This window comes from Atractosteus spatula, chromosome 6 (assembly GCF_055471065.1).
Source record: "Atractosteus spatula isolate fAtrSpa1 chromosome 6, fAtrSpa1.hap1, whole genome shotgun sequence".
NCBI lineage: Eukaryota > Metazoa > Chordata > Actinopteri > Semionotiformes > Lepisosteidae > Atractosteus > Atractosteus spatula.
Window position 1 is genome coordinate 56,913,879 of NC_142711.1, and position 18,483 is coordinate 56,932,361.

An 18,483-nucleotide genomic window follows, 5' to 3' on the forward strand; every position below is an offset into this window, starting at 1 on the left:
TTGAAAAGTTCATTGATACTCCCATTCCCATAATTCTTACCAACTGCTTGTTCTTAAAGTGGAACTGCAACAGTATTTTTATATTTTGTACTCGTACATCACATAACTATTTATAACAGAGTCTAGTGAGCACAAAGGACCACATCACGGACTACATCACATCATGGTAATTTGTGGGAACATGAATGCAAGTTACATCAACATGGCGACTTACAGTAATTTTACAAAACTTACAATTTTGTGCTTAATTCGAAATTTGCCATTTTTTTCTACAGTCAATTAATTTATTTTGTTACCGAGATTTAAGAACTGTTCTGAAAAATTGGGACTGCAGTTCCCCTTTAAACTGACGCATTGATCCTGAAAGGTGTTTTTTGTGTACTAGTTTTATAAAGTTTCCCAATACTGAAATGATCATTTGTAACCACTATTACATGTGCATTAACATTTTATTAATGTTGTTAATGTGTGAATTAACAAATTATTTTTTGGAGTTCATATTTAGGTAGATTACTAATTTCATATTACACAAAAGTACAATACCTATGAGTGTTATTTAGAGGGCTGAAATAATAAAATACAGTTCACATAAAACACCACAATTTAAAGCTGATACAGTCATTATATTAGTTGTGTCGAATAGTTAAATACATCCATATATTTTAACAAAAATATAGTAATTTAAATGATAAAAAATGTTATACTAAATGTTTGCTTGGTGCAGTGTCTCAAGACTACATTTCAAAACATTATAGTCAATGTTAACTATTGTTTATATGCACGTCTGCTATTACCCTACTTTTATATTACAGAGGGTGCAGTTAAAGTCTCCACATTTTGTTTTCCATTTCCCTGTTGTGTAAATAATGTCTGTCAGGCAGCTTGTACGTGAAATATACTGTATTATTCCATGCAGTCAAATTAAAAGTTACAGGTAGATATTTGCTCTTGTTGTGTATCCAGTACTGTTTACACTGTCCCGCCATTCTCCGTAGTTCTTCATTGTTGTTTCTGCTTAGACTATTGTCATGCTAATTAAGGAGAGTAAGGAAACAGCTTGTGCACAGGTGACTACCTAGAGATGCTGAGGAAAAGTAAATTAGTAAGACACAAACTTTAATGACCTTTGATATTATACCACTTACAGACTTCCATAGTTTTATATAATCTTCTTTATGACTTGTAAATAAAGGGATTTACCTGAAAAACATATTGTTTCTCTTATACTATCCCAACTGCTATAATATTGGATGCAGCCCACATCATGCCAAGAATGCATTTTACTGCTTTATTTCAGTTTCAAATAATTTTTTTTGGAAGTAACAAACAGCAATCCAGTACAAACTAGTCCCAGATAGTCTATGTCATCATTCCTTGAATAGCAGAAGCTATTAGTATAGAAATTGCAAATGAAGACAATAACACATAAATGAATATTGCCTTGTATTAAAAGTGGGAACCTGAGTTACATAAACGGTGATCTTAATTTCTTCTTTAGGCTGATAGATGACAGCAGTTCTAATGATAAATATACTTTTATTGTAAAAATAAAAAAAATATTATAACCAGGTTACCTGACAAAGCAAAATAATAATATAATCAAACCTGGTTTGTTAACTATAAGTGCATGTTGGAAAAGAATTCATTGACTATGGTCTTGCAAGACCTTCAGAAATGTGGTGATTACATACTACTAAACAGTACTTCTTGCTGTTGAAAATATATAATCCTTTAATAGTAGAAAAGTGTATAAATATTCGAATAGGGATTTATGAAAAAACAAAAAATATCAGGAATTGAATATTCCTGATACACTATTTATTATTTTGCCAATAATATACCCCAGTGGTTGGTATAATTGGAGATACCTGAGTTCTTTATTCTTTAGAACAGGTTTGGTGAAAAGAGTAATGATTCGGACACACTGGATTAAACAAATATTTATTAACAATTACCCTACACATAATTAACTGCACACAGCAGAAATATACAACACAGAAGTTACACTATTTATACATTTACACACAAGATGCCCAAGAGGCCCACATCCTGATTACACAGAAAAACCCCAGACTGCTAGTATTTAAACTCTTAAATAATGCCTACAACGGCCAATAAGACATAAAGCTGCTTTCTAAACCAAACAGAATAGAACTATGGTTAAATCTTTTTCTGTGTAAACCAGATGCAACAAAATGAATGGGAACCCATCTCCCTATTCTAAAATGCACTCAATAACTAAGAGAGGCCATTTTCAGTCCAATGGATTATCTCCTAAAAACAACACAACAGCAAATTCTCTTTAAAAAGGTTCAAATACTTAACTCTAATCTAGTCTTTAAGGATGATCAGGGCAAGAAGCTCTTGCCTTCTGTCTTTCTGTCCCTTGTCATACTATTTTTCCCTTTTCTCTCCCTTCATATGCATGTTTTGTGCTCAGTTCCTGTACTGTATTGACACTTAAACATTTACCTCTTAACTAAAGTAAAACAAGGAAAACTTTACAATTGTTTTGATCACTGAATATTGAACCCCTGTATCTCAGCAAACATCTCCTTGCTTTGAATTTCCCAAGAACTCAAAATGTTGACATAGGCAGGTGCTAGCCATTGTATCTAGATCCTTAAAGACACTTCAATAATCACAATAGTTCTAAAATATTATGACATGGTTACATGATAAAAACAACATAAATAATCAATTCTAGTATATTTGCATCTTATTAATGGAAAAGAATGCATTGACACTACTAAACAGTTCTTTTTGCTGTTAGAAATAAATAATCCTTTAAGAATGAAAAAAAATATATAATCAGGTTTCTGGTGTAAATTAATATAAAAATAATCTGAAATAGAAAATATATTGATTAATAATCACTTGAAAGTTTTTTCACTTTTAATGCCCTTAACAGAAGGGTTAATTTAAGATTATAATTATTCAGACTCCAACGAATCCAGGAGACTATTATCTGTTCTCAGACTGTTCTGTGTATGCAAGAAATACACAGTACACCTAAAATTATTTTATAAGATGATCAAAAGTACAACTTTTCTTTACAAGTCCTTGGACAAAATATTTACGTTTAGCTATAAATTTTAAATGCATTCCTTCATCTGTGAGATTTTGTCTCTTTCTATGATTTATATTATTTTTCAATTTTTGTGATCCATAATCCTGGATGGACACAGTAATATAGATTGTAAATGCTGAAAAACATGTATTATTTTATTAATGCCCCTCTTATACAGTACACAGTTTTTTTTTCAATTACCCTGTTGGATTTCACTTCACGATCTGTTGTGTACATTTACTTTGTATTATTCTTTATCTCTCAATGGTTTTATTTCCTCAGAACTGGAGTAGCTACAATATCTATCTGGAATGCAATGGAGAGATTATTGTTTTAAGTCCAAGTGTCATAGAATAGTAATGTCACTGAGGTGGAGCAGTCTCTATGCGACCTCCACTGTGAAGATCAAGGGTTTTAAACAGCAGCAGTATCTTCCATGCAGATCTTTTTCCCCCATTTGTAATGTAAAGTGTAAGTGTAATGTGATAATCGTTTGAAGCATTTTTGCAGCACAGAGAACACACCTTTATTAATAACGTAATGTTGATAAACTGGCAGGAGCAGATAAGTAATAATAAAGATGTGCCATATTCTGTAAAATAAAAAAATGACATATGCTATTATAAAACATTCAAATAAAGAACTGGTAAACTTAAAAGATTATGAATTTACAAGAATTCAAAAAAGTTTCAACAATTGTAATGACATTTTAATTTTCTCATATTTTTAATTATATGTTTCCTTTGATAATTCCATAAAATATTGATATTTAAAAACAAATAGTACATACTGTACAGTACACACATGACTAAAAGTGTTAAATTGATGCAAACTGACTTCTGTGCTTTAATTATACAGTAATCATATAAATGTGTAAAAATGGATTCTACAGCAACATTATGAAAGAAGAGAGAAGTATTTTAAGGTAGTATGGTCTGCAGTTATTATTAATGGCATTTTCTGGCATGCTACCAATGACATCCGGTGTTCAGATAAGTTCTTTTTATTTCATACGTATTCTTCCATTTAAAGATATTGTAGATATTGTGAAGCATAATAATAATAGGCCTTTAAAAAGGGCTTTACAAGTAATGAGGACTTCCCTCCACCACCACCAATGTGCAGCATCCACCTGAGCAATGCGACAGCAGCCATATGCTAACCACACATTAGCTATCAGTGGGGAGGAAAACAGAGTGAGGAAGCAAATTCATAGATCGGGATTATTAGGAGACCATGATGGGTAATGGCCAATGGGAAATTTGGGCAGTACGCTGGGGTAACACCCCAACTCTTTTCGAGAAACCCCCTAGGATTTTTAATGACCACAGTGAGCCAGGACCTTGGTTTTATGTATCATCCAAAGGATGGCACCTTTTTATAGTATAGTGTCCCCGTCACTTTACTGGGGCATTAGGATTCACATAGACCACAGGGTGAGCACCTAATGCTGGCCCCATTAACACCTCTTCCAGCAGCAACCTTAGCTTTTCCAGGAGGTGTCCCATCCAGGTACTGACCAGGCTCACACCTGCTTAGCTTCAGTGAGTTGCCAGTTGAGAGTTCTTAACAAGACAATGAAAAAACATGAAATGTACTAGCTTTAAATTGCCCTTTTGTGGGGTGGTTCTGGGCTGACTAAGACAGGCGGAAAATGCTAGGAGCTGGGCCCTGACATCTTTTACCCTGAGATGTCCTTGTGTAAGCTATTGGTTGCTTTAAGATAAGTGAAATTACAAAAGTATGGTAAATAAACAATATTATTTTTTTAGCTTTTCAACTTGTAGGTATCTTAACATCTGTAACAGGGTCATTATTCATATACCTGTTAAAATTATAATAAGGTTTTGTAAAGCTTTTTTTCCCAGTGGAGTTCATTAAGAATCTCATGTTCTCACTTTTTGAGAATGTTTTCTTGAACATGTTGATCTACTGTTTAAACAGCATTTAAAGAATATGAGGTGTTAACTAACTTTAGAGAAGATTTAAACCATTTGTTGTTTGTTAATAAGAAGTTGTTTTAAGATAATGGTAGTACCAGAATATAACTGCACATTCATATAAATTCATGTATGTGATTTAGAGAATGACATGACATTTACCACTATATGTTTTGTTTGCAAAAAAACACTACACTAATATTTTAAAAAAGCAGATATTTAGGAATTAACACCGAGTCACCATTGTGAATAATATGTATCATTTCTTCAGCAGAAAAAAAAACATAACTATGTAAGACTGAAAGCATTTTTCTAATGGAACTCTAGCGCCACCCCAGGAAAAAAAAGATTCTAAGCTTCACATACATAAACCCTAATAAACCACAGCAGGAAGAAAGAGAAGAAATATGGTTTCTAGTCAAAGAAAACCTATTCATGCAGAACTTCTTTAAGCTTGAATCTTTTGTGTCTTGCTGATGTACCTTGCTGTGAAATCTGTATTAGAACGAGCCCCCTAATGGTCTAAAGTCTCTATAAAAATAAATGAACTATACTTCCTAAAGAATACTCTGTGCCATGCAGAGACAAAATTGCTTTCTAAATGAGAGATTAGTATTGAAGACAGCCAACTAAACACTGCAATACCATTAGACCAAATTTGAAAGTGTGGTGTCAGAAAACACTTAATTAAGGGTTATCTTCTTATTAAAATGTAAACAAATACTGCTAAATAAGCTTGAAATAAAGTAAATCAATGTTTCATATCAATGATTCAAGCTATCAACAGAGTAGATAATTGTTTGTATTTCAGTAAATTATATTTTTTGATCTTTAAGCAAGAGGAAAAGGGAGTGACACTTCCAACATCATTTAAGTTTGGTCTTATAATCTAAAATAAAACAAGACTGTATGGTAAATATTTGTGTGCTGTGTCACAGAAAAGAAATGCAATACTTTCTGAAGCACAATAGAAAATTGTGACTGAAAAAAGCTTATGTACATTCTGTGCATTTTTGTTTTCTATTTTTTGTTATATATGTGACTGGAAATTAAATCTGAGTGTTTGCAAGTAACGGGATTTAAAAGATTCTGCAATATAAATTGCAAACCAGCAGTCCCAGTTGCAGGTACCAGCTGGGTAACATAAATAGGTGTGCTTTAGGCATAGTTAACCAACTAGACATACTCAAAGTTTTTTATTTTTAAACAGTAACATTAATATTTAACAGGCTGCCTTTTCAGATAACAACAGGAACAACAAAAATCCCATGATGAATAGCTTAGCACATCACTCCTGCTGCAAGGAACAATGTATAAAATCATCTTCTCTCAAAAGTAAAAATTTTGTTTTTGGCTTTTGGACTCCTGGCACTTATAAATGTCATCAACTCTAGAGACAAGGCAGCTGCTGTATTGCTTTCTCTTGTATCCACTTCAATAAAATCAATAGAAATGATTTGCACTGAGGAATAACCATATTAGAAGTTTACTATGAAAGTGGGGCATTCAAAAGGGGGGAAAGTCGCATTCAAGGAAGCTATATACTGTATCTGACAGGACTGCAGTGTTCACATCCCAACACTTAGCAGCTGCATATATTACTGTACCATCTTCCTACACAACATTTTAAACATTTTTTAAAAATTATTCTTTAGTGTTTTATTCTTTGTATAAACATAATGCACCAACAGTTAAACAACAGTGTTTACATTTTTTTATAATTGTTTTGTATAAATTCAATATGTTTATCATATATAACAGACTTTGTATAGTTATTTTAGGTGCCTGGTTAATGAAGAGTCTTACAACAAAAAATATAATTTACCTACACACAGATCTATGCAGCATTAACACCACAATGACAGCTGAAGATTTGAACTTAATACAAGGCATTTAAAAGCTGTTTTTTGACACATTATGCAGACATAGAAGCAATCCTGTTCATGTATTTTCTCATATGAGAACTTATCAAATGAATCACCTTTTCCCTTGATAATGTATCGAATGTAGATAATTGAAACATTAACTATAAGCTTCTTGAAAACAACAATAAGACAAGTGCACATATATACACATAAATGATTATTTCCTACCTGTTCCGTTGGAATAGAGGTTTCAACTGCAAGCTCAAAAAGTGTTTCAGGAAATCTTCAGGAAAGGATGCAGCTGGTAAATTTTACATGTTCATGGGAACAGGAATTCATGAGCTCCTGTCATGCTGGAGATCCCAGGACTAGAACCATTTTCATACAAATGAAGTCAGTAAATTGTCCATGGAATGAGTTAGAAGGTATCAGTATTATTAGACAGTAACAAGCATATACCAAGCAGCTTTGTCTCCTCGTCTCACTGTTCTCCTGTTTTTTTTCTCTCAGTCTCTCTCTGTTCTGAGCCTAGACTCCTTCTGCTGCTGTATAATCAATCTAGCCTGACTGAAGCTAATAGGCCTCTATTTAACCAGCCAATCAATAGCTAGGATTCCTCAGCTGGCTCCCCAGGGTCTTTTCCAGTAGTGATACAAACAATAAGAGTTTTGCCAGCAGTTGAACCAAGCTTTTTATTAAATTATCTGATTCAAAGATATAACATGTTGGTAAGAAAATGCTGAACCAAACAAAATATCAGTAAGGACTGATTAGAAAGGTTGAGTACAGTCACTGTACTGTATGTAGTCCAGGTCAGCTGCAGCCTTAGAGATGCGTTCAAAATCAATCTCTAAGAATCCACCTCTACATAATTGGTATAACAGGCAGTTGGAAACATATAAGCAAATCAGATTTAAGTTTTGTTTATTCAAAGACAGAATGCGATTAATTTAATTTCAATGTAATATAACAAAAAATCCTACATTTTGAAAGAAACAATATCAGTGTATTGAAATTACAGTTGGTCTTTCAAACCATCTGCACAATAATTTAATTGTTCCTTAATGCTTAGTGGCACAGTATAATGTAATATCATTGAGGTGGTATGATATACACCTGGGGTTTTGGACTGAAATACATATCAGTTAGGTTAATCCATTTTACGTATGGATTTTACAGGTGCAATAGGTTTTATTCTTTGTGAGCTGTTTCTGTGATATAACCCTCTGGAGCTTGACAGACTTTGCTAACCCTGGGTTACATGGCTGGTTTTCAGGCTCACTGGATTTATTTTCTTGTGTGTGTGCTATTGGGACCTTAGTATAATTTCTGATTACTGCCTTTAATCTAATGTGTAATTAGTTATTTGGATCAATTTGAACTTGGCAGCCTAAAATAGCAAATTTCTTGTTATAGTACTTTGAAATGAATGCAAATTTGAGCTTTAGTTATACTATGGTATATTAAAATTTAGCTGGTATTATTTACACTCTCGTTTGAAGTTTGAATAAAGGTGTAGCCTAACTACCAATATCACAGCAAAATATCACGGGACCGTCTGTTGTAGATCTCTAGAGGGAAGCCATATTCCATATGAAAGCACTCTTCTGCCCTGGAGAGAATAGTAGTTGTGGCTCTGACTGATCAGCAGATGAGCTAAGAAGAGATGGTGTTGTATCTGGGATGTGAGTGTAAGTCCAACTTAGTGAAAGAGAGAATAAGTTAAAACATATACTCAGCAGTTCTGGAACTAGAAGGAGTTTTGGAGCAGTGAAAAATAGGAGCACACGTTATCCTCTGGTTTAATTTGTGAAGTTCTCCAGAGCAGACAGAAAGAAAACAATAATCACTGAGGCAATTAAGCAAGACATGGCCAACCCTTAATGAAGAAATAGAGAAACTCAGGGATCCACGGAGAGTTGGTTGTCCTGTCCTGAATAAACATATTTCAACACCTGTAACATAGTGGGATAAAGTTTTTCTTAAGCGCCATACAACCATAAAAATTTTACCACAGTACATCTAAAACCCCACAAAATAATTTCGATAGATGGGCATATACTTGGGCAATAGGACCCATATGTTTCACCAAGCTTGTAACAATAAATGAGGTAATCCCCTTGAAACCTAGACAGTTGAATTCAGGAGGACCTGGTATTTTGGCTTGGAAGAGATCACTGCTATCTAGGGATTGGCACCATGTATGATTTGAGCCTGCAAGCAGCTGTGATGAAATTCTAGCAGGTACAAAGCAGAGGTGGAACAAATAAATGGTACCATGACTCATCACCAAATAATGTCTCTCAGTTGCTGAAAAGGAGAAGAAGATAGAGGATGGGGAGACTGTAACTAGGCACAGCATAGCTGCACTATCATAGTTACATTGATTATATTTCCAATTTTACAAAAGAAATAAACATTTTCTCAAATACAACAAAAATATATAATTCAGTTTTGTAAGTATTGTTCTGTGGATCCAAGGACAAGCAGTTGTCATTGTCAGATTCTATTTTTACAGGGTATATAGAGACCCACAGCTGAAATGTGGAGGTTAAAGCCTTTTTAGAAATGTGTATACAGTATGTGTGTGAAATCTAAGTAGTATCCCCTGCTAGGATTTGAATTCAATCACTCAAGGACTTCCCTGCTCCTAGCTGAGAGCTGGCCATTTGGCCTGTCTAGCCCATTTGCCTGCTAGAAGCTTTTCATCTTCAGCTTTTCTTTAAGCCACAGAATTTATATGATTTGCTCTTCTCAGGACTGATTGCAGAGTAGAGTACCAATATTTCTGTTAACACAATAACTGTTCTTAATGAGATATGACTACTAATTTACACAACTAAAATATAATTAAATATCCTAAGATATTTTCCATCTCTGATATTGGTAAAAAGAGATAAATCAAGTGCACAAATCACACTTATTACACCAGACATTAGCTTGCTGATAAAAAATAAGTGGTCCTAGTTCAGATCCCTGTAGTACTCCATTAATTGCAGCATACCAATTGGAGCTTTTAACCCTTACAGTATCTATACTCTTTTTTATATTCATTAACCAGTTTTCAATGTTAACATGTGCATTGCATTGGATGTCTTCTGATTGCAGTTCAATAGTTAATCTAAAATCAATGACTACAGTATATGGGTGATTTAGTGTTCAGTATTTGTATTTCAGTGAATCCAGACAAGCAACCCACTCTCATGTACAGTTATTTTAGAATATATATCTATGTTTAGAAGTAAAATGTGAAATGTTTATTCTTATTTTTTATGGATATAAAAAGACTTATTAGTAATTAGTGTGAAATATAAATGGAGACATGTATCAGTTTTTTCTTACCTTTATGTAAACCTTCAAATGCCAAAATGCCATTAAAGCTTTGCAATCTCTTCAGAAGGACAGACTCTCATGACCCAGAAAGAAACCTTATTTTATGAGGCTATATGTAGTGAGGATAAACCTTCCACTAGCACAGGGGTGGGGAACGTCCGGCCCGCGGGCTGTATAAGGCCCGCAAAATCATTTGGTCTGGCCCTGCCAAGGCAACCGCAAGTGTAGAGCTGGGTGATAATTCGATAACGATAATTATCGCGATATAATTTTCCTCGATATAATTTTAACAAAAGTTCGATAAATGTTCATGCTTTGCGCATGATACGTGCATGCGCACTAAATACTGCGCAAGTGCGCGTGAGTGTTGCAGACCGGGCAGCTAACAGATTTGTTTAATGTTTCTGCTGTTTGGGAAGTGTTGTGTTCTTAAAATAAAGAGTTGTTTAATTTACAAATTAACTGTCTGGTTTCTTCAACTTTCACTCAGGAGAAAAAAATCTGCCTTTAAACTTGAAAGAAATAATGATTTGACATTTATCGTGATAATTATCGATATCGACTGATATGAAAATTTTTATCGTGATAATGTTTTTGGCCATATCGACAAGCAAGGAACGTCCATTAAGGGATAAACAGGACAAATACGAGTACATGACGGGACAGACACGCATGCTTCTTGCCGGCTGTCCGGGGCCTGTCTGCCTGTATTGCGGTGACTCAGAGGACAGTCAGTGCCAGGCAGGCTGGGAGTGAACACGTTGCGAAAGTGTTAACACACTGTGTTTTACGAACTGCGGGATGAAGTCAAGCAGTTCATGGAGATGAAGGGAAAACCTGTCAGGGAACTCAATGATAGCAAGTGGCTGTTTGATCGACTGCGCTCCAGACTGACCGACGCAAACCTGGAAAAGGAGTTGCGAGTAGCAACATCATCAATACCAGCTAACATCACACGCCTCACCAAAGAGAAGCAGCTCCAGCCATCACATTAGGGGTGAGTTAATTAAATGTTTGACCAAATATAGCAGGCTAATTTTTAAATTGATAATTTTGTATGGCCCACAAATGATGTTATAAATATCCAAATGACCCTTGGCAGAAAAAAGGTTCCCCACCCCTGCACTAGAGGCAGTTAAAGGCTCTATTTTCTGCATATAGATTCATAAGATTGAATCATCTTATTCAATCATATGAATTCATATAGATGCATTGTTTATTTAAGCCATTAATTGTAGGAGGGCCAAGAACCACATTTTTTAAATTTTATTTCTTAACTCTACTTGAGAAAGTTTTATTTCTCACAATAGATGTTTCATGTGCATACACATTTATCAAACTGAAAAGTGCTGTGCATGAAAAAGGCAGATGACATAGAGTACACTATATCTTTGATTTTCACTCAATTTCTAATTTTAGTAATTTTATTTGTATGTCAACTGTCATAGTTAAAGAATTACATTCATAAAATTGAGATTTTATTTTCAAACCCATTTAAACAGAATCAAAGTGTCAAAGTACTCAGATGAAAGTGACTATAGTCATATGTAAAGGGTTAGATAAATTTCAGCTTTTTGCTTATCTATTTTATTTTTACCTGTAATTTATTTAGCATGTTTTAGAGAAAAAAAATGTTTTTACACATGCAAAATATATGTTATATTTTTTCAGATTATTATTATATTATTCTTTATATTGTTCATCTACCATAAAGGTAGTGGTATGTGATTGTCACAAGGGTATAAAATGTCACCTAGACATTACTTGTTGATTCACTGCACAGACATGTGTACTGAAACACATTTTGCAGCCAAACCCACTTGAGATGAGAAATTGTTATTACTATATTACTATGTCTGTAATATGTTGAAGTTATTCTGCTTTATTATTTACAATGTTGTTTATTTGTCACAAATACATTAATATGACACTGCTGCTTCATAGAATTTAAGTGAAAACAGATTTTGAATTATTTAAAAATGTTCCTTTTAAACAATGCTTTCAATGCAAAACACTGCTTTATTAATTTGTTTCCATTGCCTTTTTGTTACAACAATAAGCAAAAATAATGGTTTAATTTGAATATGAATATGCACAAGCTCTTAACCAGGTGTGCATTTCTCAGGGTAATTAAAACATCAATGCCAGAAACTTCAAAGTATCGTGGGGGTTAATCTGCTTAGGAAGTAATATGTGGTTTACAACTGATATAATGGTTATAACCTTTACTTTAAGGACAGTAACACTTTACTTTCTTTTTAATTTAATGGCTAGTATCAACTGACTTATTGAGCTCGCTGCTGTCGTCATCATCATCACAGGTGAGCTGTTTACTTTGTATTGTTGCCAAGTTTTAAAATTAAATCCACAATAATGGCAACACTGTCACTACGTTACAGCACCTATTTTAATCTTTACTGCAATTTAATATGACAGGATATGTAATATGCTGTAATATTATTTCTAGCATAAACTTTATTGATGGGAAAGTAGCAGGATGTTGTCAACAATTAGATATTTAGTTTTCAATTATAAATATATGATATGTTACCACAAGCAATAAGCCACACATAAATTTTTTTTATATAAAAATATTATCATCATAATTATCTAAACATTATTATGAATATAAAGAGAAGCTGGACTTCATAAGCTGCATTTAAAGGGGAACTGCAACTCAATTTTTATAAGTCGGGGTTAGAAAGAATCAGCACTGATGAGTGCATTTCAAACAATAAAAGTAAAATGTAACTTGTAAAACCTCCAATTTGTATCACAAAATAGCTGAAATTTCACGGTACTGTATGTGCAGCACCATGTTCTGCAATTCAGAATGGGTCTACAAAACTTCCGGTGACATGTACGGCCCTATGACGTTGTAAACAAGCAGGATTGAGAACTATTGCTAGAAATATTGCTTTCGATTTCTAGATGGTTTTGCCAACAAATTCTACTTACCTCTTAACTCTGCATGCGGATCACGTTGGAACATTTCTGGGGTTAAATGTCTGCTCCATAGCCTGTATTCTCGTACATCTCATTCCATTAGTCATTATGCAGTCTAGTGAGCAGAAAGAGCCACATCACATGAAAATTCATGGGAACTCGAATGCGAGTTGCGTCAACATGGTGACTTACAGTACTTCCACAAAGTTAACAATTTTGTATTTGATTCAAAATTTGTCATAAATTTCTATAACGTTGATTAATTTATTTGTTTTCGAGATGTAATAATCGGTTTCAGAAATTGGGACTGCAGTTCCCCTTTAAACAAAGGCACTGATACACATGAAAGAAATTGCTACTTATACAGTACCATCCCTGAATGATCTCAAAAAGTGTTTTGTTTGGATTCAAATAATGTTCTCCTGCAGTATACATATTACATTTTCTGTTACATAGTACATCTGTTCAAGCATTTCTTATGTCCCCTAAGGAGATACAACCCAAATGCTTCACAATTAACAAATACCTTAGCCTACAGGCTTACGTAGAGTTATTGTGGAGGGGATATCTATCAACTCATTTTCATAAAATTTCTTATTCCAGTATAAAATTGTAGAAAGCCAAAACTTAACCTTGCAAATATTGGGCACAAGGCATCAGGGATATCAAACTCATTTGCCGTGGCAAGTCAGGTTTGACTTAATGCATTTCAAGCTTGCCACACATACTGCACAATTTATGAAAAACTAGACAAAAGTTTTAAACAGTATTATTTATTTGGATTTCTTTAGATTTGGATACTTATTTTACTTTTAAATTAAATTAACAGTCATCACATAAAAGGACAATTTAGCAAATTGTACTCATTACCCTCTGAGCATATGATGTTTTTAGCATTATTAACATTTATTACTTAAAAAAAATAATAGTTGTGACTAAAGTACACTATAGTAAACTCTGTTCTACTGAAGAAAATATTGTTGGGATATCATGTTTGTTGTCTGGTAAAAATACATGAAAAACTACATACACCCACACCTCTGTGTATACACTCTCAGTTTATAAACGTTTGCTACAGTGAAGCTTGTATTTTAATACCTGTTTTTCCACTGTATGAAGCATGTTTTCCTGTACCAAAGGCACTTCTCTTCATGTCTGCTTCCTTGTGATCTCACTTATTTAATGTTTTATTGTTAAATATATTCCTTATTTTTAACATCACGTCAGAAAAGCATGTTGCCAATGCTTCAAGTGTTACAAAATAAAATGAAAATAAGGAAATCATTTCCCCTGGCTGTTATACTTGAATAGGAAAAAGGAATTAAAAAAGAGAGTAGTTGAAAAATATTTACATCTGTGCAAAGATGTTTCTGATCAGTCTATCCCCAACTATCTCTTTGGTATTTCTGTTTCCTTCTGCAAAGTCAGCAACTTTCTGCTGTATGTTCATTTTTGGAGCATATTTATTTTTAGCTTACAACATTCTCAATCCAAAGATTCTTTGGAAAAGTCTTTTCTAAAATTACTCTTCACACACTTTTTTTGATAAGTAGGATTCCTGATTATAGATAGAAAATAGCCTAGATATCAAATGAAATTTTCAGATCAAAATAATTTCTTTAATTGCAGTTGACCTGTCCACAATTTAAATTTGTGACTTGGCAACAACTAACACTTTGAAGATATTGCACAGTTGGTTTTAAAGTAATGTCCCAGAAGAATAAAAAAAAAAACATCCTGGCTGCAGTTAGATCTCTTTCTCCCATGAAATCTTGAAATGATAAAAGTCCCATTCAGTAAGATTCCTTTCGGAGGGACATTTTATATCCATATTGTTGAAAAAAGATACTACACTTTGTGAAGCTGTAGTACAGTATATAGCTGCTAAGGTGCTATCACACCTGGTGAAAAGCTGTTTTAAGAACACCATGATCAGACATTCTTTATTAAGGAGTGTCTTTGATACAATAATATTTACTGCTTCCTTTACAATATACATGATATTGCCTCCCCTCCTAGGTGTTCTTTCATACAATGCCACAAAGTATTTTGACAAGGGAATTCATTCACTCAGTTCTAGAGAGTCTGGATATACAGCATTTTCATTAATATGATTAAAGTTTTATAAGCCAGTGTTTCAGCCATGCTATTATCAGTTAGCAAATTCATCTCCCTGCTTGATATTTCTAGGCATACTCATCAAGAATGTTCACTTTCACCTCTGTTGTTTGCCTTGTCTCCGGAACCAATAACTCAAGCTGTCAGTCAATCTAGTAGTTCTATTTCTATTTCTGTTAACAAAACTCAACATTGCATGGACATCTGTGCTTGATGGCATATTGCTATAGGCACTCAATATCGCCCATTCCATGTTAGCTGTTTTTGACTACTTGCTTGCTCTAACAAAGAATAGAAATAATTGGTCCAAGTCAGAACTGAAGCCTTTAAATGTCCAGAGATGTCCAGCTTCCTGGGAACTGGTACAAAACTGAGGCCTTTGCTGAGGAGGGATCGCTCATCCTGTGAAAGGGAAAGGTCAGAAGGTATAGTGACAACAAGGTTAGGATAGGTGGAGGTGTTAGGGGTGTTGATGGTTTTCTTCTGTAGAAGATGACTGAGTTCCGGATCACTCAGATGACATCTTGTACCTCCATTAACCTTATTTACTGTATCTCTTGCAGTAAATGCCCAGCCATCTACATTAGGGAAACAAAAAGGAGACTCGGAGACCGCTTCAGAAATTTAAGATTTCTCCAAGCCTATTATTTCTCATTCCACCTCTGATGGCCATGATCACACTAATCACTCCATCTGTGGTCTCAAAGATGGTTTTCCCAACTCCCACATCATAAAGACTACAGAAACTAAAATTATCCTGCAGATTGGATCACAGCTTTCCCCTTCTCTCAACGACAGACTCATTTTCTTCTAAATTCTCTCTATTCATTGTTGGTTTCATTTTACACCTCTCTTCACCTATCCTGACTTCACACTACCTGATTGGCCACTCTCTCTGTCCCCTGCTGCCGCCTCCCACCCCTCCTCTCTTCCAGTTTTTGTTCTCCTGCTACATTACCTTTGCTTACTGCCCTGTCTTTTTCACACCTGAAGAAGGCTCCATGGCTGAAACGTTGTGTTTTCTTCTTTTTCTTTTCAGCATGGAATAAACCTATTACTTGTTCCTTTTGCAGCCTACGCATGCTGACACAGCTACCCACCTGAACAACTTCCTCTATTGGTGTGAGGGTTTCACACAGACATTTAGCAGCTGTCACTATTGAGGGATTTGAATGTTAAAAAGAAATCTGTTAGAAAATGTTTAACATTATTTGAGACAATTTAAAGAATGTAAGTTGACTACCCATAGATACTATCACATGAAGCTAATCCCTAGTTCCCTCTGTACAGCCTGGTCGCAAAGCTTGAGCACAGTTAAAATGTTGTAAATCCTGCATTGGTAGCTTCCACATCACTTCCTATCATCTTTTTTCAAAATTAGAAATTGTTTGAAGGAATTATCATCAAAATGTATTTTTAATTATTTCACATTTTAAATTTATTTTTTTTTTATTTGAATTAGTTGGGAAATGTTGCAAATACAGTATACTGAGTAGTATTTTACTGCTACTGAGGAGAGTTTTTGGTTAGTCTCCTCTGTTCTCTTCTGGTCTTCTGTTCTGTATTGACAAGATGTATCGTCAATTGCATTGTTAAGCGCCTTGGGGGAACCTTGTTGTGAAAGGCGCTATATAAAAATAAATTGAATTGAATATTTTTTGTTACAGGGAAAAAGGCACACTGTTAAATCAATATCAGAATACAAATACTTCATCATAATAATTATTCTGGCACAATATTTAACATTACTGCCTTGTAGTGTTGGGGATGTGGGTTCTATTCCTTGGGTGCTTTGTGCATAGAGTTCGTATGTTTTTCCCATGTTCGCATGGGTGTCTTCAGAGTGCTCCATTTTCCCCCCACAGTCCAAAGACATACTGGTCTGTTAATTTGCTTGTGGGAAAATTTGCCCCAGTGTGAGTTGTGCATGTTTCTGTGTGTCTATCCCTGCAATGGGCTGGTGTCCCATGCAGGGTGTACTTTGCCTTGTGTCCGATGCTTGCCGGGATAGGCTCCTGCTCCACCTCAACCCTGTTTTGGATATAACAGTTAGAAAATAGGTGAATGGACTACAAATCTGTATTTTTATTTAAACAAATGTTTTTTGGGGATGTTGATTATGATGGTGAAGCAAGTACTATAATAGAGGACTGAATTCATATGTAAGCAGTCAATTTTAATTTGTACATCTTCTTATTGGGTTTTGCTGACATTCAACCTTTTACAACATTAAAGTGTATAAGCATATTTTACTTTATTAATCCATTAAAATGCAATATTATTGGCAAGGCACTGCATATACTCTATTTAGTACTGTACATAAACCATACATAATTTAGCAGCTGCATTTCAATTTGACAAACAGCTTTAGAACATTATCAGTTCATTGAAATATGAAAAGTTTGTAAAATGTACATCCTTCATCAAATATTGATTTGCAAGGAAGGAGAGAGTGTAAACCTGTACCTATAGCTGGGGATTATATATTGGCTTTCAGACTTGAACTACACAACTTGAATGAGAGACAGGAATGTCCAGGGAATCACAGGAAGAAAGCAAACATAAACAACCTAGAGGCTACTGTGTACCATGTCTGTATGTAGATTTCCAGGTGTTGTGGAGTTCTGTGTTTTCTCTTTTTTTTTCCTTTCTGTCCCTTTGTTTCAAGTCCTGTTTCCACTTAGTGACTGAAGACTCTGTTTCCAGATCACCTGGCACTCCTTAGGTATCCACACGTACACACACACATACGCAAACAATTCACTGTCTAAACAAAGGCGATAACACCGGTTTCAAACACTAACCAGTCTGGAATCCCAGGAATAGCTTTGCTAGCTTTGTTTGCTTTGCAGTTGCACACACAAAGTAAAGTAAAAGTAAAAAAAAAGTAAAGTAAAAGTAAAGTAAAGGCACACCTGAAGAAGGCTCCACGGCCGAAATGTTGTGTTTTCTTTCTTCTTTTTTTCAGCATGGAATAAACATTACTTGTTCCAAAGTAAAGTAACCCTATTCACTTATGGTCAAACCTAAATATTAACTCAAACCAAACACCTGTTTCCTTTGTTTTATAAGTTAAATGAAACACCAATTTAGCCGTATACATTAAGTTAACGTGTTTCGTATAATCGCCTTGTTTTCTTTCTCCCACAAACTCTACACCCTAAACACGGCATAACAACAGAAGCTAACTTAGGCTGGCTGCGCATGCGTG

General features: G+C 34.5%; 1 long non-coding RNA gene across 1 annotated transcript in view; it reads right to left on the minus strand.

Annotated features, from left to right (window-relative positions):
* Positions 1-7,424, minus strand: part of LOC148833084 (uncharacterized) — a 218,094-nt gene extending 210,670 nt beyond the window's left edge. The window contains exon 1 of the long non-coding RNA XR_016091244.1: positions 7,104-7,424. This is a non-coding gene — a long non-coding RNA (uncharacterized LOC148833084). The remainder of the gene's footprint in view (positions 1-7,103) is intronic.
* Between the last annotated feature and the right edge of the window lie 11,059 nt (positions 7,425-18,483).